The 23,210-nt window shown below is 33.8% G+C and overlaps 1 protein-coding gene across 9 annotated transcripts in view; it reads left to right on the top strand.

Annotated features, from left to right (window-relative positions):
* MBD5 (methyl-CpG binding domain protein 5) overlaps positions 1-23,210 on the top strand; it is a 336,548-nt gene that overhangs the window by 254,267 nt on the left and 59,071 nt on the right. For 6 of the 9 annotated variants that reach the window (XM_072960931.1, XM_072960932.1, XM_015244842.3 and 3 more), the window contains one exon: positions 17,501-17,674. The exons of the other annotated variants lie outside the window; for them this stretch is intronic. The gene's annotated coding sequence lies outside the window, so the exon portion shown is untranslated. The remainder of the gene's footprint in view (positions 1-17,500; positions 17,675-23,210) is intronic. 9 annotated transcript variants of the gene reach the window in all.

Genomic DNA, 23,210 nt, shown 5'->3' on the forward strand with positions numbered 1-23,210 from the left:
GAATTAAAACTTACTTGCCATCCCCTTCCTAGACTCCTTACAGCATCCTCAGGCCCTGCACATCTATATAATTACTAAAACTTGCTAATTTCAGATCCCAAGTATTACTCAATTGTATCCTTTCTCTCTAGTCTCACTCTCAAAATCCTAGTGCCGGCCCTCACTGTCTCTCTATAAGATAAAAATGTGTGAAATGGAAAGGGATTGTTATTGAGACAAAATATTTACCAAAGATTACCAATCCCTGGCAAACTGATTACATGGCCTACTTGATTATATCTGGCTTTATTTTGCTCTGGTTAATTCATGAGTGTATATTCTGTGGCCCCTATACTTCTGTTTCCTAATCCTTACGTTCTAACAGATCACTGATTTGAGGAGGGCATACTTTATTTATAAATATAGGAAACTTTTATCTAATGGAATCTCAGATGGAATCTTAATATATAACATAAAAACGGAGCTGGTTCTAGTTAAAGCAAGGTTAGCACATCAGGCACAATAGGAAAATCACTGCTCAGCATCTGTTAGCAGTGTTTAATAAGTGTTTGTCTTCTCCTGTTTATTTTCTCCAGCTCTAACTCTGCTTCCTTCCTGGCCCTATGCCAAATTAGCATATATGAAATATTTTCACCCAGTATTAGCCATGATATATTAATAAGGAGGCTGTCCCATTTTACTAACAGAGTTTGTTCTACCCATATTCACCAGTATAATTAAAAACTAGTTTTAATGAGATCCTGGCTCTCATTCTCTTTGGGCAGGATGATTTTTTCAAGAGAGATTCTTGTTTCAAAGACATTTGGAAATTCTATCTATCATAAAAATTCACTTATTCTCATTTTTCTGTAAACTAAAGACATTTGATGAATGAAATATGGAAAAGTTTACAGTTTATCAGAGGAATTCCCCACCCTAATGTAGGCCGAATATCACTCTCTGATAAGTATAATCCTTTTGGCCCTTCTACCAACTATATTGTTCAGCAAGACTTACTGAGCTTAAAGTGAGCCAAAAAATGTCTTTTTATATCATGTGCTATAAATTACTTCTCCTCCATCTTCCATTTGATCTTATATTTAAAGGTGATTTTTAAAGTCCCTTTAAGGATATTTGTATCTTAATTCTGTTCTACAATCATCAGTCATTCTTCCATCTCAGTGTTTCTTCATCCTAGTTAATGGAAAATGTTTATTTGGATAGGATAGCAGAGGAAAAGCCTTTTGATCTGCCAATACAGAATTCTAATAAGAGATTGAACTTGGACATTGAATCATAAATATAAATATGTAGTCATTCAGTCAGTAATGAATATATAGACAACTTTTGAAATGTTATCTAACTTTTATTTTACTGTCTGGTCCACAAGATTTATAATGACTTTGCCAAATACCTTCTTGAAATCAAATTTACTAGCTCTACAGTATTTTTTAGATCTGCCAAGCAAGCAGTACTTTCAGGAAATGATTGAGGTTAGTCTGACATAGCTTGTTCTTGGTGAAGCTAAATTAGCTCATAGTTTTCACTGCCTTCCTTTTTAAACATGTGCAAAGCTATCTGTTCATTAATTCCTTCTAGAAATCTTGCAGGTCTTAAAAAGCACAATTTAAAGCCTGACAGGTTTCTAATTTGAGATCTTCACATTCTTTTCCTTTTCAAAACAATTAGAAAGAATTTCATTATCTAGTCTTCCAGCATCTCTTCTAGTCTCTATAGTTCTTCAAAGGTTACCATCATCAATTCTGTCATTTCATCTCCAGCTTCTCTCATTCATTTCTTTCAGGCAATCATGTAGGTCAAGATGCAGGTAAGAGATCTGTTACTATTTCTTCACCTGTCTGAGCCTGTAATTTATTCTTTTAAAAATGTTTTTATTTTGAAATAATTTACTTGAGAGAATTGCAAAAATTTATAAACTAACTATAGTTCAAAAATTTATGAACTAACTATAGTTCAATACACAAAAAATAATAATAATACAGGGCATTTCCATGTAGGCTTTACCTACCCTCCTATAATGTTAACATTTTGCATAGTCATAATCCAATGATCAAAACTAAGGATTAATGTTGATGCAGTATTATCAACTAAACTGTAGACTTTATTCTGATTTCACCATTTTTTTTCCCATTAATGTACTTTCTTTTCAAGATATAGTCCAGGATCCCACATTACATTTCATTCTCCTGCCCCCCTAGTCTCCTCCAATCTGTTAGTTTCTTAGTCTCTCCTCACCCTTCATGACCTTGACACTTTGAGTACTAACTAGTCAGACATTTCGTTGAATGTCCCTCAGTTTGAGTTTATCTGATGTTTTGTCCTGATTAGGTTGAGATTATGTGTTTTGGGGACAGATATTTGGCAGTGATGGCCCCTTCTCAGTGCATTAGAGCAGGTGGCGCATGATGTTGGTATGTCTTATTACTGCTGATACTATCCTTGATCACTTGGCTTCGTAGGTGACTGTCAGGTTTCTCCACTGTGAAGTTTCTATTTCCTTCTCTGTAATTAATAGATATTTGGAACGAGATACTTGATACTACACAGATATCCTATTTCTTCTTAAAACCTTCACCTACTATTTTTAGCATTCATTGATCACGCCTGCCACAGTTATAACTGTGGTATTCTAATAGTGATTTCTATCTTCCTCATTTCTTCTGCATTTATTGATTGGAATTATTATGTAAGGAAGTCATTCCTTCTTTTATTTATTTATTTTTAACGGTTTTTTATTGCAATAGTTGACATACAATAAACAACACATATTTAAGGAGTACATTTTGATGTTTTGACATATGTGAAACCACCACCACAATTAAGATAATGAACATATATGGTGAAGAACAGAAAATATTTGGTGCTGGATAGAGGAGCCTTATTTTTTATTATGGCAGTTTGCTATTTTTGTAACATGATGGCTGAGTTTAACACAATCAAAGTACAGTAACTGATCTCCCCTTCTTCCTGGATGAGTGAGCAGATGATGAAATATTGATGTCAGCATCCTTGAACATACCCAAATGGGCAATGTTTGGCTACTGCTTCTGTTTGAAATGATGCTGTGTTCTGGTTGTGGCCTGAAGCTTTGAAGTGATGCTTGGCATCTCCTTTTCTCCATGGAGCTCTTACCATTCAGACATGACAGAGTTGGTAAAATACTAGTTACGTTGAGTCTTGCTTGCCTCTACTCGGTCATCTTTGTATGAATCCAGTGGTTTTTTGGTTTGTTTGTTTTTTTAAACAGTTTTTAGGTGATGTTCATGAAGAGCAGTGAGTACCTAGAACTGTGCCAGTAAAGAAAGGAAATCTTATCTAAGAAGGTGCATCTCTGTGCCAGAGTTGTCTCGTAACCATCCTTTGGGCCCTCTGCTAGAAAAGTAGAATAAAGTCTCAAATAATGCCTTTTTAATTATATCCTCTAATATTATAGATGTAGGACAGTTACTGTGTCATACCTCTGTGAATGTAAAATATCCTGTACTTGATTTATGATACGTGGTAGTGACTGTGCTTAATCAGAGATGTTTTTAATGACGTTATTCTAGAATGTTTTCTTTCCAGATGATGATTGAGAAGCTAATTTTTTTTAAAAGTGGTACCAGGTACCACAACAGTAATAGAACTTTGCTGTTTTCTGGGGGTTTGTTTTTTACCTTTTTTTTTCTAATGGAATGTGCTGGATGTCTCTCTCATTTTGTTCAGATGACTGCAGAACCCGGAAAAGCTATTGCTCCTATTGATGTACAACATACTGCTATTGGCCTTTTTATATAAATAAAATAAATACATATATGTAATATAGTATATACATATATATATATATAAAATTTGAATTTTTGAAAACTTCAGCTGTGCTGTCAACTTTGGAAAAAGTATCCCAGTTGTACCATGGGTTGGCATTGTACAGAAATTAACAGACATATTGGTTTAGAAACATTAAACATAATTTTTTCCATTTGTACAGGGGTAATGCACTGTAGTAAATATGTAAGGTCTTATCTACAGGGGTTTGATTACAGAAACTAATAAAATATTCTCTAAATAAAAAAAGATAATGAACATATGCATTTCCACCAAAAGTTTTCTTTTATTTCCTTCTAGTTTCTGCCTCCCTTTTCTCCCCACCTCCTTGATGCTCCCAAGAACCACTGATCTGCTTTTTGTCATTATAGTTTCCATTTTCTATAATGTTATATAAATGAAATAATACAGTATATGTTCTTTTTTTCATTAGTCTTCTTTCACCCAAGATGATCACTTTGAGATTTATTCTTGCTATTACATGAGTCAGTGGTTTTGTGTTTTTTTTCTTCCTGAGTTATATTCCACTATATGATATACCACAAATAGGTTACCTATCTGTTCACCTGTGATGGATATTTGAGTTGTTTTCAGTTTGGGCCAAAACAAATGCCCCTTTCTTTCTTCTACCTTTCTTACGATTACTGTTAATAGAATTTATCTTTGACTGTAATTTTATTTTTTATTTATTTTGTCATTATATTTTAAGTGTGATTTTTATAGGCAGCATATAGTTGAGCTTTGCTTTCTATTTTTTTATACAGTCTAGCAACCTCTGGTTTTCAGTTGGGGTATTTAGACCATTTATGTTGACTATGGTTATTGATATGGTTCGATTTAAGTCTGTTATTTTGCTAGTTGTCCTATGTTTCTTATTTTATATTTGTCCCATTTTTCTTTGTTCCTTTTCCCTTCTCTTTCTATGTTCCCTTTTCATGTGGCTATAAACCCTACACTGAGTATAAATCCTACAGTTACATTTTTTAAAATTTAAATTATCAATTATCTTTAAAGAAATTTAAATATAAGAAAAATAGTTTATGTGTTTAGCCATACAATTAGTATTTATGGTGTTCTACATTCCTTTGTCTTAGGTCCAGATTTCAACCTGGTATGATTTTACTCCTTCCTGAAGGACTTTATCATTACTTGTACTGAAAGTCTTCTAGTGATAAATTCTTTCAGCTTTGTATATGCAAAAAAAGCTTTTATATCACCTTCATTTTTGAAAGATATTTTTGCTGTATATAGAATTCTAGGTTGACAGATTTGTGTAGTGGGGAGGGGAGAGTTAGGACTTTAAAGATGAGAGCTCATAGTCTTTTCACGTGCATTGTTTTCAGTGAGGAATCTGCTATCATCTTTAACTTTGGTCTTCTATACGTAACATGTTTCCCCATCTCCCAGCTGCTTTTAAGAATTTTGCTTTATCTCTAGTTCTGAGCAATCTGGGGTAGTTTTCTTCATGGTTTTTGTCTTTGGGATTTACTTTGTTTCTTGGGTCTCTGGGCTTATAGTTTTCATCACATCCGGGAAATTTTAGCCATTGTTTCATCAATTTTTTTTTTTTTTTGTCCTCTGCTTTCTTCTTTCCTTCAGGGATTTCAGTTACACACTTGAATTACACTTGAATCATACTACAGGTCACTGATAACTCTGTTCATTTTTTTTTTTCAGTCTCTTTTCTTTCTCCATTTCGTTTTGGATAGTTTCTATTGTTGTATATTTTTCATCTCATAGTTTTTCTCTCTAGCGGTTCAATTTGAGTTCTTTTATTTTTTTTACCATCTTGTATATCTCTTTATATTTTTGAACATATGGAATACAGTTACAGTAACTCTGTCAGTCTTCCTATCTGCTAATTCTAAAATCTGTCAGTCTGGATCAGTTTCAGTTGATTTTTAATTGAAGTTTTTATTCGGTTAATTATAGGTTCACATGCAATTGTAGGAAATAATACAGTGAAATCCCATGTACCCTTTACGCAGTTTCTTCCAATGGTAACATCTTGTAAAAACCAGTGTAATACCATAACCAGAATATTCTGATACAAAGCCCTAATCTTGTTAAGATTTCCCCAATTTTACTTGTACTCATCCATGTGCATGTATGTGTGTTTAGTTCTATACAGCTCTATCCCACCACCACAGTCAAAGTACAGTTCCATCACCACAAGAAACCCTCATGTTGCCTTTTTATATAACCATGCCTACTTCAATCTTGCCCCTACACTACCCCTACCCCTAATTCCTGTAACAACTAATCTGTACTCCATTTCTAAAATTTTGTCATTTCAAAAATGTTAAATAAATGGAACCATATAGTATGTAACCTTTGGGGATTGGCTTTTTTCACTCAGCATATTTCCCTGGAATTTCATCCACGATTAACTGATTATATTCCTCACTATGCATTTTACTTTTCTGCTTTATTTCTATATCTGATGATTTTTATTTCGTCTTATACATTGTGAATATTTCCTTGTTGGGTCTTGGGTATTTTTGTATGCCTTTAAATAGTCTCTTCAGCTTTGCTCTGGAATGCAGTTAAGCTACTTGGAAATAACAATTTTCCCATTCAGGTCTTGCTTTTAAAAATCATTAGGTGGTGCCAAAACAGTGCTTAGTCTAAATCTATGTATTCCCCACTACTGGCAAGACACTTTTGAATATTCTACCCTGTACCTCATGACTTACGAAGTATTCTAGTTCCCAGCCCATTGTAAATGCCAAGTGCCATTCTCTCTATCCTTTCAGGGAGTTCTTCCCTCAGCCTCCGTTATTTACCTCATATGCATGGACTGATCAGTACTCACCTGGAAACTCAAAGGAAACTCTCCATAGATTTCTTCATTTCTCTCTCTCTTCAGCTCTCTCTTCTCCAGCACTCTGTCCTGCAAACACACTGCCTGATCTTCCCTGACTCTTCAGCTACATCTCTTCAACTTACAGAGTCTGCTGAGCTCCAGCTGGGTTCACCCTCTTTGCGTACAGACTAGAAACTCACTCAAGGCAGTAAGCTAGGACATTCCAGGGCTCATCTGCTTTGTTTTCTTGTTTCTGAAGGTCACTGTCCTTGATTGACTGATGTTTAGTGTCTTAAAAAACCATTATTTCATATCTTTTGCCTGTTTTTTTTTCAGTTATTTTAAGCAAGAGGGCAAATATGACCCCTATAATAACATTTTGGCTGGAAGCCAGAATCCTATAATTTATTCTTAATCAAATTTAGTTTTACATTTTGACATAAAGTTTATTCTGTTTGATCAAGAAAACAGAAACAAAACTGAAATTTAATTTTCTGTTAATTTCATTTTATTTCTACAGTATTTATCCAAGTTAAAGTCTTTTTCTTAATCTTATTTTTCCAGTCATAACTTTATATATAAATTATTTTAGTTAGGAATATGTGTTATGAAGAATGTAAACAAGATGGCATTTTGCTGTGCTATTTGTGCTCAATTATTAGAAGAGTTTAGAAGAGTGAACAGCAACTGGAAAAGCCCAAAGTCAAGAATAAGTTTGACATACTCAAGGAACAGCACAAAGGCCACAACTGGAGAATCGTTTACAAAGAGGAGAGTGGTGCAAAATGCAGTTAAGGAAGTATTCAGAGGTCAAATCCCATTAAGTCTTGAAGGCTGACTCTTAGATTTATATGCCTTTTCTTTTACTTTTTAAATGTGACCTCTTTATATCTAGGCCACATAGAAAGCTCTCTGTGCAACCCCCTGAACCTCTACAGAAAACTCTCTGGTTTCTTCATCTTTGGGCTTAGGCTACTTACATGGTCATGGTCAGAGTGTCATTTCTTTCTTTCTTTTTTTTTTTTTTAATTTCAAAAACTTCTTTGGTTTCCTTATAATAGATGTGGATAATGCACTATTATCTGTCTTTGAATACTTTAAAATACACTTTTCCAAAGTCCAAGATCCCTGTGTAACCGCTCCCATTGTGCCCTTCTTGGGCTATTACAATATCCAAGATAACATGACCCATTTCTTCAATTATATTCCAATTATACCTATTATTTTTAGTCAGAGTTAAATACAGAGAAGCAGTTTTAAGACACAGTTGTGAACAGGCATCCAAAATTTTGTCAGGTTGTCAGCCTTTATCACAAAGACTTCTAGCAGGTTGCTTCACCCAATCCATTCTTAACACAGCAAAAAAAGAGATACCTTTCTAAAGTGCTATTAAAGCCTTGATGCTCCTCTGCTTATGCTCTTTTGATAGCTTCCTCTTGCAATTAAAATAAAATTGACAACATGATTATGCATAATAAAGCCCTACCTGATTCCCTGCCTGCCTGTTTCATGCGACTCCCCTCTTCCTTCATTACATTCCAGCAACATGGATTTTCCTTCAGTTTCTAGAATACACCCAGCTCTTGCCCAGCTCTGGGAATTCTGCACTTGCTGTTTCCTTTGCCTAGAATACACTTCCCCTGATTCTCTTCTCATGGCCAGTTTCTCATCTTTCGGGTCTGACTAAATTTCATCTCCTCAGGGAGAACTTCCCATCTCTGTAAAGGAGATCTTCCCTACCTCTCACCCTTGTCTCTTAGGTCCTTGTTTGTTTCTTTCATAGCATTTAACATGACTGGCAGTTATTTATGTATTTGTTTATTGGTTTTTGGTCTGTCTCCACCATTACAAGGTACGCCTCCCAATTGTAGTATCCCCAGTGCCTAGAACTATGTAGTGGACCCAAATGAAGGATTTAAATAATTTCATTTGATTTTATACTTAGTTCATATATTTTTTAATGAATGAATGAATGAATAAACATATTAGAAGGCAAATCATAAAACTAACTTTTCAACAAAGATTTTGTTTAATACTTAAGTATTAAAAAGTCCAGTGAAAGAAAGGACATATAGGTATTGTAAAATTCTCATTATCCGAATTACTGATTCAGTGTGACCCAGTTACTCTACACCTCTATTGCTGAACAAATGAAAAAGTTTAACATCATCATCTCACAACATGCATTTTTACTAAATATAATTTCACATTTAATTGTTAATGGCGAGTCTTTTTGTATTTCTGTAAGATTAATGAAGGCTTGGTAATATGAAATTTCCCAGTGGCTTTACTATATATATATATATATATATATATATGAATATTTATTTGTATAGTCATATATATTTATGAGCTAGATTGAGGCTACCAGATATTTTTATAGAAAAACAGAATTTATATAGTAGTTGAGCTGTTTGTGATGTCTGATTTAAAACGAAGGTTAAAAACATGAGCTAACATGGAATTTAATCTCTTTATCATTGAGCATTAGTCACATAATACAATTGTTAAATCACGGCACTTGTATTACAATATCCTGCCTTTTTTTTCAAAAATGATATTGTCTATTGAAGTATGATATTGTCATACTTAAAATATACAAATTATTGCTGCACTTGTCTTTTGAACTATTCATGCCTGAAACATTAGAATTCTCATTGCAATCACATCTTTGTATTTATTTATTAATTATTTATTACTAGTAAGAAATAACCTGGTAGTCTAAATTTGCAGTTTACTTAAGGGTTTCAGGATTATTGTCTTATAAATTAGGTAAGTTCCTTTTAGTTGTTTCTCTTGTTTTTAGTGTAAAAATTCATAGCTATGTTTCGTTGTTGTCTCCTAAGTTTAATAGATGATTTATATTCCAACATCTGTTTTCTGATTCTAATTTGGATATCTTTCTGCCAAAAATAATGAATCAATAAATAGTAATAGTGCTCAGCTATGAGCTACAATTAATAAATGGTCCTAAAAGGTACATAACCTGCTCCAGATACTTTGACTCTGTAGGTCAGTAGACTAGTTTATTAGCTTACTGGCTAATCTGAGACATCAGTATCTTTCTTGAAAACTGTAAAAATAAAAGTATTAAAAGATACCCCAATTGAAGTTTAGAAATAAAAATTGGCAATAAAGAGTAAAGTCTTCAAATAGTACCTGTAGTTAGAACTAAAAAAAGCTTTACATTTTTATTCTGCACTTTTGCATCTGTATCAGGTTGCCATGGAAATTTTTTCATTAACATTAGATTGATTTTCCCAGAGATAAAATTGCTTGCATCATCTCATCTCCTAATATTCCTAAAGCCTCCTAAGCCAACTTTAGTGCTTTAACCTCCAAATCATTCCAGATTCCCAAGAGTTTCCTCCATACTGAGTATTCTTGAAACTGAAATGTAACATATTGATATGTTCAATGTTAGTATCAAGGTTACTGTCATGTTTTCATTCTCAGTCCAAAAAAGGGTTTTAAACATTTTAAGTCACCAAGGAAAATCTTTAAATTATAAGCTAAAGAATTCCAAGGACATTTACATAATAAAAAACACAGAAACAAAGTCAAATTCTTTTATAAAGGCTTATATTTAGTGTTCTAGACTTTTTTTTTGCTGTAAAAATTAAAGTCCAAGTTAATGAACAGAGAAAAACAGAATTTGATATGAGTAATTGGACCTTATACACCTCCATGTTACATTTTAAAATTCATACCTGAGTCAGTTCTTGAAAGTAGAACTTCAGCTTGTGTAGATTGCCAAAAATAAACATAATTCTGTCCTAAGTATTTGATTGCTTCATGCCTTTAAATAAAGTTCCCAGAAGTTATTCCACAGATTTTGAGAGAACATACCATGTGTTATTTGTTTTTGAACACCTAGATAGATAGTAGATATTCAGTATGTTTCTTTGAACTAATATGTAATTTTAGTCTCTGAAGATATGATAAAAAGATTACTTTTGCTAAAGCCACCCAAGGAAGAAAAGGTTGGAAATTCATAGCATTTGATGTGAAAAAGAACCTAATTTCACCATCCATAGATACTAAAAGTACTAAATCCTTATGCATGATATCTAAAATGTCACATAAGATAAGCTTACTGGCCTTTTGCATTTCCTCTTGTTTGCCTATCCATTTTTACTGTCCATTTTTGAGGGGAGAGATTTTATCTTTTTTACTAATATTTGGAAGTTCTTTATACATTCCAGATATACTAATACTTAGTCTGTTATATATGTTATGGGTCTTTTCCCCAGGCTATCAATTGTCTTTTAAGTTTTTTGGTGATTCTTTTGCTGAACAGAAGTTTTAAATTTTGATGTAGTCAAATTTAAGTCTTTTTCATATGGCATTTGTTTTTTGTATCTCCTTTAGAAGACCTTCATAAATATGGTACAAATAAACATATTCCTTTACACTGTCTTAATGCATTTATACATAATATTTTAGTTTGATTTAGTTTTATTATTTAAGTCTTGAATCATCTGGAATCCATTTTGGGGAATTACATGAATTATGGAAGTAACTCATTTTTTTTCCAAGTGACTGTATGGTTGTCCCAGCACTATATATTGAATTGGCCATCTTTTTCCTACTGATTTAAAATGCCATCTCTGCATGAACTAATTTGCATATCTGTGGGTTTATTTGTGTCCAGTCCCTTCTATTACACTACTTTCTTACTCTTGTACCAATACTACAACTTTTTAGTACATTTTACTATTGGATAGGGCAATTATCATCCCCTTCTTGTTTTTGTATGTTAGTTTTATACCCAGGTACCTTCTAAATGCCTTTATCATTGGTTCTAATAATTTTCCAATTTGGGTTTTCTAAGTAAATGAGCATGTTGACTTCAAGTGCTGAGAGTTTTATTTCTTTATTTCTATTAATCATACCTCATTTGATAGTTATTTGTCTTCTTAAATATTCAAGACCAAGCTAATTCCACATAAACACCTAAGAGAGAGCACATTTCTATCAACTTCTCTAGAAGGTTTTAACCTTCTCTACCTACCAAATGTAGTCTTTAGTCCTTCTCCATTCATGTAAAATGAATTGACTTTCTTTCTGTCTTTCTTTTTCTTTTCTTTTTTCTTTCTTTATGTGTGTGTGTGTGTGTGTGTAAACAGCTCTTTAAGCTTGAGGTATATTGCAACCTATATATGAGGCTAGGGGAATTAGGCAAGGTAGGGAAGAGATTCAACAGTAGAACAGCCCATTATAATATTAACCTGTTCTGACCTGATACAGAATTTTTCTTTCCTCTTTATTTATTTGAGCATTTAATCACTTCTGCCTTATAATTTTCAAAGATCTGTGTTTCATCTCCCTAACATTTTAGCTCATTCAGGTTGGACTGTTTCTCCTGCTTCTTATATACCCCTAGTTTCTTTCCTCCTCCCTTGATACCTGTACTTCTTGTTCTTTAACTTCATTTAAACCTTTATTCCAGCTTAGATTCTATGTTCCATATTTCAGTAACACAACTGCCATATCTCAGGCTTCACTGCCCCTCTGTCTTTTGCCCATCCCTCTTCAAAACCCTGATCCTAGTTTATTTTTGTTTGTGTTTTTCTTACATTTTTAAAACTTTTTATTTTGAAATAATTTCAGACTTACCAGGAAGTTGCAATAGTGCAAAGAACTCTTTCATACAAATTCATCAATTAACATTTAGCCATATTTGCTTTGTCATTCTCTCTTGCCCTACTCTACGTAAATGTTTCTGTATATTAGAATAGTTTGATATTAAATTCCAAACATCATATAATCTCTTTTGTTTCTGTATTTTCTATGCCTGTACTCAATAAGCCAGAGGTCCAACACTGTCCACACTGCTGTCTTGTCTAATAAGTCATGTTCTGGTGAATATAATCACATTTTGGATTCTGCCATAAATTCGTAATCATTGACCTCAAATTGGCTTTCACTGCTGCCTATGTATAAGTGACTGTTTTTAAAATTTTACAAACACAGGGGTATTTGAGGATATCATTTTCTTATGACATTCTGTATGGAAATTTGATCAGATGATACATTCTGTGTGATTTCAGTTGTTTGGAATCATTGAGATTTCCTTTACAGCCAGCTATTTTTATTTATTTATCAAATATTTGCATAATGCTTGCTATGAGCCAAGCACTAAGTACTTTACAAATCTTCATGTCTTTGATTTGCTTAATCCTGTGTGGCAGATATTAATATTATCTTCATTTTGCAGATGAGAAAATTGAAAAACAGAGATATAACTTACCTAACTAAGTCACACAGCAAGTAGGAAAACTGAGATTTTAATTTCAGCAGTCTGGATCCAGAATTTGTGCTCTTAACCACAATTTTTAGAGTTTTCTGCTTGAGATTCTCCTCTTTCCCATCTCATTCAACCTCATTCTTTAAGAGGCTGGTATTAAAAGCTATACTTTTGACTTAATTTTCATGGAAACAGTCATTCTCTTTTTATATTTCATTTGTTTACAGAATACTTTATTAAATTCCTAAATGACACCAGCAAGTGTTATTGACTCAGACAGCTTTGGGAAAACCACAACTGATATTAGAAAGTATAGAATACAACTGGTAAGAGCAGAAGTAAGCATTTGTCTGTTTTCAAATGGAAATGCTGTTTTGATTAATTCAGTGATTTGTTTATGTGGAGGTCAGTTAAGCGAGTTTCCTCTGTAGTTCAAATCAGAATATGTTCTTCAAGTAAATAAAGGGAAAATCACTGAAAAGTTATTCTCTCTGACAGATGTCATTATCAGGAAATAACTACATAGGAATGAAATTGCATTTGTAAGTTAAGATACTTGTAGACCAGCAGTGCTTATGTTAGAAATGTCATGGGTCTATGATACCAAGGCTATTTTTAGCTTATCTGCATAGAGGTTCATCTTATAGGAAGACTGACATGTTTTTTAAAGCGATATTTATGATACTCCCTCACACAAGTTCTCCACTTCAATTTGATCAGGCTCTTCCCTGTCCCTTGGGTATCTTATCTCAGTAAACATACATAAAATTGAACTGAAAACATTGAAGTCATCTTTATAAAGTCTTTCTTGCTTTTCTAGCTTATGTACAAATGGCAGTATTGGAAGGACCAGAAGAACATCCAGCTCAGAGGAGATTCTTCAGTTTTCCAAATGTTGGACACAAATTTAAATTATAAAATTATATTAAGTATTTTAACACTGTAATAAAAATAACATGCCCACTCAAATGTGTTATACCAGTTTGTAACACATGAACACATCGTGAAACAAAAATAAACTGTGCTGCTAGTTTTTATTTTTATGAACTACTGACTAAAGCCTTGATACCAATTTTCATGTAGATGTTTGAACCTCTTATGAGTATGCATTTTTATTTTTAAGTTTTCAGCTGGGCTTTTTTAAAAAAAACTTGAGTCCACTGTTATATATCCAGATCAGATTATGCAAGCAGGAGAACAGCTGCAGCAAACGTGTACTCCGTTAAATAAACACGACGTGACGTAGGTGCGTCTTCGTGCCACGTATCCTTATCACTCCTTTGCAGTTTTGCAATGGCAAATTAATGTGATAATATTGTATTAAAGAAAGTCTTCCTGCTTAATTTTAGTTTGGGGTAGTTCTTGCCCATGTTTTGTGTTCATGACCAGAAACATGATTAGTGATTAGATAGATAGTCATTCAGTTTTGGAAACAAGATTTTCTTTACTTTCCTTCAAGCTTCTAGACCGTTTTGATTGCCGAGATCTTGTATTGCCAAAGCCAAATTTGCTATTTAAAAAAAAGTTGCCATTTGCAATAGCTTTCTGTGGTAATCAGATTTGTCTCAATATTATAAAGTCAAAACAAAGTATAGAAATAAATTTGTTGATGAAGATGATTTAGAATTGCAACTGTCACCCATATGCCTTGATTTCACAGTTTTATTAATCAAAATAGTCCATTATTCTTATTGATGGATCTTGATAAGTAATATTATAATTTGGTCCTATAAAATGAATTATTACCAAGAAATCTCTTTTTTGTTTTATATAATGAAGTTTCCATTTAGATTTTATTAGACAAAAAAGATCTACAACTAAAGTAATGTGAAAACTACTGATCTAGTACAGTCCATTAATCTTGACAAATTGAAAAAATTAAAGCTCAGGTTACATGTCTTACTCAAAGTTATACAGCGAGAAAATTGTGGATGCCAAACATCCTGTTAGTTAACTGTTCTTTCTCTTATTTGTTACCTCATCTCTGAGTTCCTGTGGTATATTTAGTTTATCCCATGCCATTTAGCATTTGATGTCATAGTTTGTATGCAGACATTCATTTATTCAACAAGTAATTTTCTGTGTGCTAGATACTCTTCTAGGCACTGGAGATAGTCCCTGAATCCAGAAATTGAGCTGAAAATAAAATAAGAAAAGTAGATTCTATTTAATCTTTATTCGATTTTGGTTGAATACACACCTACAGTTTTTGTTTTTGTTTTCTTAATACCACCTTGTGTATTATTGAGTCATTTTAACATATCATCAAGAGCTTTTCTATTTATGATTATATTTCTGGTCCTAAGGTCTCTGAGAACACTGATGGTACTTTGTGCTTCCCTACCTTATGGTGACACGTGCAGTGCTAAGCACGGCAATGGCTCTGCATACCCTTACTGATTAATTACGCTCGTCATTCACTCAACAAGTATTTTGGCTTCAGCATGTTTAAGATTCTGTACTTTGCTCTATGAGAAATAAAGAAGTTGTGATACAAGGCCTGCCTTCAAGGAGCTATTGAACCCAGGGCAGAAAGCAGCGAGGATTTTTGTCTGTTACAATGACTAATATGCTCACAGAGCTATGTTCTTATCATAGAAGGCACACGATAACAGAGTAAATAGTAAAATACATAGTATATTAGATAGTGATCAATACTAAGGAGGAAAAAATAAGGAAAGGGGAAAACGAATCATCAGAGAGGAAAAGAGAAGGTAAAATTATTTATTTTCTCTTGCCTTGGTTTCCTCAACTCTGGAAAAGAAAGAATAGTAGTACTTACCAATAGGGTTGTGACACAGATTAAATGAGCTAATATCTGTATGTATAAGATCCCAGAAGGTGGTAGGATGTCAGCCAGTATTTGTACATTTGGCTAAAATAACTTTAGCACAATAGTCATCTTATTTTCATTGCTTATGGACTTCTTTTATTAAAGGATATACTTCCAAGCAGTTTTGAACTACTTTGTCTATAAGCTAAGGCTCCCTTATCCATATCTTGCTTTCTTTTTAGCTTCTGCTTCCATTGCAGTCACATCTAATATTACTTTCTTATTGAAGTGAATCATCATTCTCTCACATTATTTCTTCTACAAAACAGTATTTGCTTATCTAGATGTCAGGTCATCATTTTCTATTTAAGGCATCGGGGAGGCATCCAGATCTTCCCGTGGAAAATATTCATTAATGCCTCACCACTTATCACATCTCAAGGTTAAAAGGTCTAACAAAATGAGATCTTTATGCTTCTTACTGGCTAAAAATGAGTACAATATTGGAATTATTATTACCAGACAAATATAAGATCTTCAATATTAATCTTTTGGAACTAAGATCATTTGCATGGATTAGGTGAAGTTTGGGGCTTCCTACTAATCTTTCTTTGCCTACATAACCTCTGTGCATCCTTAGATGTATCCTGCCTCCCCCTTTCTCTGATCCCTGAAAACTAGACTAGCCCTTTCTTTGTGCTTATGTAGCACTCCATACTGACCCCTGTCATAGCTGGTGTCACTCAGTGTTCTTACCTGTTTACCTGACTGCCCAACTCCCTACCCTCCACACTCAGGCAATAAGCTCCTTAAGATGGGAGACTGTGTTCACTTTATGAATGGGTTCCTAGTATCTTCTCATGGAGTGCTTCACATGAAGTTGATCCCCAGTAAACACTTAAAACGTTAAATACAGTGCAGGAAAAAGACAAAAGAAAAAATAGGCCAGACATCAAAGATCTCAAAGGGAAAGAAGCACCTTGTGGAGTACTTACAGTCTAAGATGTGATCGCTACACTTCCAGTTTAAAAAATTGATTTTGCCATTTCTCTCAAGGGTGGTGGACCTCTAAGTTCTGACACAGACCATCTATATTTCCAAGAAATTACTTTATAAACCAGGCCACCTGTTTGTTTGTTTTCATTGACTGAAATTCTTATATCTGATATCCAAGTCACCAACTTAATGATATTCAAGCTCCTCTGAAATCCATGAAATAACCAGAAGGTTGTTCAATGACTGTGGAAACAGCACAAAATAAGTTAGACTGCACCAAAGATTATTTTACCTAAGTTGAGAAAGAATCTTGTCATTGTCTCCCTGATAGCTAGAAGAAAATTAAGTAAGAGGTACGTAAGGCCTTAAGTATACTTTTGAAAGTCTTTCTAAATTTTTTTCTTATTTGCTAAAAAAAAACAATTTTGAAAGTCAGTGGGAGAATGTCATTTTGTAACTCAATAATGATAATGTACAATTTTGTTTCATAATTCTTTGATCCCAAGATAAGTTCCTGAGATAGTGTTAATGTGGTATTATTAACAATGGTGCTAAGAAAGGAGAGAAAGAGAGGATTGAAGTTGGATGACAATTCTCTGTACCCTCTGCCTCCTTTAACTCAACAACCACCAGTCTCAGAGTCAAATCAGTTTCATTAAGAAAGTTAACTGTGTGTGCTTGTGGTTTCAACTGGCTTCCTGGCATTCCTTCATGTATTAACAATGCGTGAGGATCCACTGAGAGCTCATCCTCTACCTTTGTGAAGGAACAATAAAGTGTAGGTTAAGTGGTCATTAAAAAAACTAAGTTGTACCTCTTGTCAAGGACTACAGTCACTTCAAGCCTTATCTCAAGGTCCTTTCTGTTCCAGAGGTTGGAAACCCAAGTGCCTACAGAGGCCAGACTGGTGGGAATGAAGCAGGAAGCCACTGCAGTGAACTGGAGAGTCAAGTCCTTTCTGAAGGAGCAGCCCCTGCTCCGTTCCAGATAATTGTCGCAAGGCAGGAATGTTGACCTAGTGTTACCACACTGTCCAGTTTCTCAGGTAAAGCAGGAAATGCACATTTTCATGTGAAATCTTTTGATTTAAATATTGTCAATGAATTCACTTGTATTATCATTCTCAAATTGTACACAAGCCAAATACATCTGCAGGTGCGATTTGGCCCAGAGCCCTCCTGTTTGTAACTTGGTTTTACATTTTGCTTATGTATTTGTTAAATTGGAGACTTTCTTTTCTACAGGTTTTTGTTTTCTTCAGCATGTTCTCTAAGCTATTCTATGCCTGGCTTTGTGATGTTGAAATTCCCTTCCTCTCCAACCTGAATATTTGTACAGAAGTTTTCTTTGATTGCTACATTTTCTCTGCCTTCCTCAGCAGTCCAGTGAGCAGTCAAAGACAAAATGAAGTTTCCTTGAGACACTTTTCATATGACACTACTAAACATCCTCAGGTATTACTGCTTACTCATCTCATTCCTGATGTGTGAGCTAAACACAGTAAAAGGTCATTTATTTAATTGAACTTAGTAGAGATTGTATGTTTGGGGCTCCCCTGTCTAGAATCCTCACAGAGACTACCTTCTTCCTTTTGCATCTTGAGAGACCTTATCAGATAATTAGTTAGATTATGGTTATCTTTTACATTTAATTATGTTTGCTGGAGATTTTGATTAGACTTGAGTTTTCCTAGGTATTTATACATATTTAGAGACAATGTATTGTTTCCTCAATGGCTGGGGAATTGTCCTATTTTTCACTCTGAGTATCTTGGTTGCCAGTGTTACTGGAAGGGGCACCATTACTTCTAGACAGAATTGATCACTCCAGGTAGGAACTTGGCATCCATTGCCAGGTGAATTGAAGAATGCTAAACATCTATTAAGTAATAGTACATAAACATTAGTTATTTCAATATGTTGTACAACCCCTAAAAGGATATGTCACAGTTGTTTCATTCTTAGTACAGTTTTGGTTAAATATGATAGATAGATAGATAGATAGATAGATAGATAGATAGATAGATAGATAGATAGATAATAGATGTACATTATTTTTCAAGAATGATGTGACCTATTGAGCTATACCTTGAGTAGCCAAAATACCAGTAATGCACAGATAAAATGTGAAAATAACCCTTAGTGCAGTCTTAAAAAGATTATGTAAATGTTAGCAAGTATTTTTTATAAATATTCCTCATGAGAAACGTTGCTACACTACAGAAAAGCAAAAATAGCCAACTCTGTTGATGCCTAATATACAGAAATAAATGATACATTTTCCCTCAGAGTTATAGTGAGTTTATCAGTTAGTTCACAGATGTTCTGGTATGACTATTATTATACTTTAAACAGTTCTCTGAATTTTTTTTTAAGAATATGTATTTGGGAGGTGGTGATTGTTCACTTTTGGGCTTTTAAGAAAGTAAAATGTATAGTAAGCATTTTCTACAAGCATACAAATCCTCACTTTTCTTCTGTATTTTTAAAGACACAAAAGGAAGCTTTAACTTGAAGTTAACTGTCTCAATCACTTTTTCTTTGTAGTCTTGTAGAATGGCAAGGGCAAAGAAAATGCTCAGTTATGTGCAGTAATATATGTGAATTCCTGAAGATTATAAGGGAGAACTATAAAGGGAACCTAGTTTGGACTTGAAAAGCCAGATAATGATTGGAGAAACCAGGGAAGTCTTCTCTGAAGAAGTGACATTTTAACTGAGATAAACAGAAGTTGGTTTAGTGAAGAACTTGAGTGTGGGAGTTGGAGATGGCATTCCAAGCAGGAAAGTAAGAGTGACAACTTGAGGCATTTTAGAACCAATGAAAGGGATAACCTTAATTTTTCTTTTTAGTATTTAATTCATTCAGGTTAATGTGGCATTCTTCCTGACTTTCCCTATCTTTTTCTCTACTCGGCTAAAACAGAAAGAAAAATAATAGCATAATACTGGGCACAAAGCGTGTGACTGTTTCCACTAAAAATCTTCCCTAATGCTTTTAGGGATTGAGGATACATTAATTAGCTGTTTATGACATTAAGTTTTCTGGAAATAATATTTTTCCTGATTACAGAGCCAACACATTTTCATTATAAAAAATTTTGAAAATACAGAAAAGCAATTAAAAAATGAAAATCACTCATGTTCCTGCTACCCAGAGACAAGCACTGAAAAGATAGGACTGTTCTATTCCTATAGCTACATATAAAGTAGCACTTTTATAAATAAAGATTTATAGCTATACATGCAACTTCGTTGTGTGTTTTTTCACCTGACAATGTCATGGACCTTTCCCAGTGCAATTAGGTTTTCTGTAACATGATTTTAATAGCTATGTATAAATAATAGCTTAATTATTTATTATGTGCGAGGCACTAGTTTAAGATGTTTAACTTATTGTATCCCCAGTACAGAGCAATTCTATAAGGTCATAGTCTCCATTTTATAAGGAAAGACATTTTTTTTAACTTGCTTAACGTTACAAACTATTAAAAGGTAGAATTCCATAGTTTCTCAATATTGCAATTAATTTAAATAAAACCCTGTTTTAGACTTTCAGATCATTTCCAGTATAGTGTTTGGCTATTTGAAATAATGCTCATGATTCTGTGGGTTGGAAGTCTAGGCTGGGCTCAACTGGGACAGCTTATCCCTGTTCTGCTGGTGTTGGCTGGGTTCATATACATATCTGGGGCTTCAGCTGGACTTCTCTCTCTTCTCATGGTCTCTCATCCTCAAAGGGCTAGCTCAGGTTCTTCCTGTGACAATGGAATTCCAAGTAGCAAGAGTGGAAGATACAAGATTTCTTGAGGTTTAGGCTCAGTGCTTGAACAGTAGCACATCCATCACATTCTACTGTTCAAAGCAAGTCACAAGGCCAGCCTAGATTCAAAGTCTCAAGAAATAAATCCCACCTCTTAATGGAAGGAACTGCAAGGTATTTGTGGCCAATCTCAGTCTACTACATTCAACATTTAGTCCTCTAAAGGCTTGTATGTGACTAGATGTGTAAGTTGCTGAACGTTGGTAGCATGAAGTGGCCTGTATAAATAATCCTCCTCACCATAGGTGGCCATAGGTTAAGATGCTTGTTACCTTGGCTCTGAGGACTGGCCTTACTCTCAGGAACCTATCCCTCTACTTTCACAGTTTGTGAAAAAATGTAACCTTTCTACGTGAATGTGATCATCATGCAGTTTTTGAATGTTTATTTCTTCTGCACTAAAAGGGCAAGGAGATTTGAAAGTAGAGAGTTTCGGTGATCGGGGCAGAAAAGATGTGCTTATGGTAATGTAAATCGTACTTTGGGGTGAGTAACCAGAGCTTGGCAGAGGCATTAGGTCTCTTCCAAAAGATGTATCTGAGAGGTATGTTTTGGGAGAGGTGGCTGCACAGTGAAGATAAGAACCAAATGAAAATAATTACCAGAGTTAAGATGAGACTAATCTATTGGAAGCTTGTTTGTTTGTTTTTTTTATGAAAGAAGATATAACCAAAAGGTAAGTATGCTCTATCATAAGTGAAAATGCATAGCTTGAATAAATAGGTGAAAAGAAAAACAGATGAGAAGGTTGGATGGAAGGGCTGGCTAAGTGCTGGGAAGGAGCTGTTAAAATAATCAATATGACGGTGAAAGATAATTGAAAAGGGGAAATGTCATTTAGGGTTACTCTAACCGGCATAATTTAACTAATAATGATGGAAAGATGATGAGTATATCCATTTATTACCCATTCAAATGATAATAATATTGTAGCCACTCAGACATTACTCTTCACAATGCTAATGCTCATGTTATTTGTTAATCCAGTCATATCTGTTGTTGCATGTACATATTGTTTTGGAATTGAAGTATAGAGATAGGTTTTATGTGAGCCTTTTTTCTCAATTGGAGAACATGAGGCGTTCTTTATTGCAAATGTCAGAGTGGGGTCTACTTCTTAACTTCGAATAGTTCATGAGTGAAGTTTATAATCACTGTATAGAAAGTATAAATGATAATTTAGGCTTATATCACATACTAAATATTGGTGTTTCACCTAATTTACATCATCTCTCCATGATAAATCAATAGTTCATTCAGTATTCATTTTGTCCAACTGTTTATACAGTAACACCACTGAGCACAAGAGTAATGCATGATGTCATTATAAAAATTTTAATAGAATTTACTCATAATATCACATGACTTAAAAATCAGTTAGTTATGTTTAACCATTAATCAAGTTTGTGTGATATCATTCAGAAGAATGTATAACATTTGATGTTATTCAGAAGATTAGCTACTTACTTTCATGATGTCATATTCTCTGATACTTAGTCTTCGTGGTGTCTTGGGTATAACTTTTAAAATATACATTTAGCACTGCATAACAGTGAATTTATTATGTTGATAAGAAGTTGGTAAAGCAGACAGAATAAAGGTCTGTTGCATTAATTAGCAATTAATATGTTGAAATATGTTTAATTTTTATATTGTTACATCATTGATTTTAGTAGTTTGTGTATTAATCCAGTTACAGTGTATATATAAACCATTTAAATAAAACTCTGATGCACTGTACAAATAAAGTATAAAGTTAGCATGTTAATTTTCCTAGAAGCCCTATCATATGTTTTCTACCCAGAAATTATTTCTCAGAGATTGGGAGATGATTTGGGACAAATCTAGAGCAAAACAAAATAATTCTTTGTATTTTATGTCAACGTGCATACTTACTGGCTTCTACTGACTTCTCTTAAAAACTGTCTTTCGTTTTAGATGCAAATGTTGCTAAAACTTTACAAGCCTACATGGTAAAAATTGGAACATAAAACTATGTTAGCTAATTAAAATATACATAGCCTTCATAAACTATTTAAGCATGTACTTTGGGCCGAGCACTATACCAGGAAGTGGGAATATGGGAGGAACCTAGAGAAACAAGTTTCCTGCTTTGAGCAGTTTACATTCCTGTGGGGAGAGATAGGCAATAAGCAAGCAAATAAATGATAAAAAAAATCAGATAATAAGAGTTATCGGTGAATTAACAGAGTGTGAGAGAATACCTAGTGTTTACAATGTAGCCTCTTTGAGGAGGTAACATTTAATTTGAATTCTGAATGAAGCCAATACAAAGAAGTAAATCAAGTTACTTCATCAAAACCCAACTCTCATATACTAATTTGCATATTGAAAGGCAGTAGGAAAATGAAAATGTTAGTAGAATTGTGGAAGATACTCTCCTCTGAACACATACACACGGACATCCCACTTTTTGAATTTTATTATTATTGCTGCCAGAAATGTTTGTGAAATAAATTTAAGTTTTGTCCGAAGTATGAGATCTATCCCTGATCCTGAGTATTAGTGAGATGGTGGTGCCTTTCATATCATAATATCTTTTCTGTTTTAACCTGTGTTTGTTGGGCTTAACCAAGCCATATAAACATGGTGGGTGATAATGGTATCTTTAGGGAAGGTGAAGTGAAAAAGTTGTGAATATGTATTTTTTTATATTCAATTTGGAAAAGAGGAGAAACTGTTGTTTTAATAATAAAACTATAAAAATAAAACTTGACTAAATCTTAAATGATTGGTAGA

The sequence above is a fragment of the Vicugna pacos genome, chromosome 5, assembly GCF_048564905.1.
Source record: "Vicugna pacos chromosome 5, VicPac4, whole genome shotgun sequence".
Lineage (NCBI taxonomy): Eukaryota > Metazoa > Chordata > Mammalia > Artiodactyla > Camelidae > Vicugna > Vicugna pacos.